Here is a 948-nt window from a genome sequence, read left to right as displayed (position 1 = left end):
CTATTGTAAAAAGTAAAAAGAAAAAAAGTTTATATATGGAAGAAAGCTTTCTTTGTTGCTTATCAGGAAGCAATGATTTTTTTTTATGATTTTGAGTTTTGTTCCACAACTCTATCCATGATCTCCTGCACTGATCCTCCTCTGAGTGAAGGGAGTGGAGGGGAGGGAGCACTGCTAGATAGCTAGAGACAAGTATTGATTTGATGAAGGGAAGGGCAATGTACCAAAAGTGAGTGATCAACATGGTGGCACTGAGTAAGAGGAAGACATAGAGAGGTACACAGGAGGTACAGACACTAAAGACAAACCCTTTTGCATGTACAGTACTGCACTGTCAGTGATGGCAAGAAGTGATCTACAGGTGGATAGACGGGTGGATGGGCTGAATAATCAGGTATATCTAGGCAGGGAGTAGTGTTCCCATGACCATGTATAGGGTTAGCAAACAATGTTTCTACATGTGTATTTGTATGTGCTGTAAGGATGTCCAGGTGTGTAGTATAGCTTAAAGGGGCAAGTCTGTGGTGGCTTCTTGGCTACAGCTACCCTGAGAGAGCAAGTAGTTGGACCTGTGAGCTTGGAGCCATGGTTATAGGGGTCATCAAGTTCAATTGGTATAACATACTACAAAAAAAAAAATGTTTTACATCCTACTTTGGCAAGTAGCAAAGGGTTTTAAAGGCTTGCAATTGACCATCTAAGTGCAACAATGGGTCTCTCCTCATTCAGAGCAAGGAAGAATGAAGAAAACCAAAGACATATGGAAACAATTAGTCCAAGGACCTTGTAGACTATGTGATCCTCAGCCTATATAACCATGAGACCAGAAGAACTAGATGGTGCCTGGCTACCACTGTCAATGACTCAAAAGGAGATTAGTGCAGGAGATCATGGATAGAGTTGGAGAACTATGTGAAACAAAACTCAAAATCATTAAAAAAAAAAAAA

Source organism: Orycteropus afer, unplaced genomic scaffold (assembly GCF_000298275.1).
Source record: "Orycteropus afer afer isolate SDZICR_OR568_19922 unplaced genomic scaffold, OryAfe1.0 scaffold01988, whole genome shotgun sequence".
Taxonomy (NCBI): domain Eukaryota; kingdom Metazoa; phylum Chordata; class Mammalia; order Tubulidentata; family Orycteropodidae; genus Orycteropus; species Orycteropus afer.
This window is presented reverse-complemented; position numbering follows the sequence as displayed.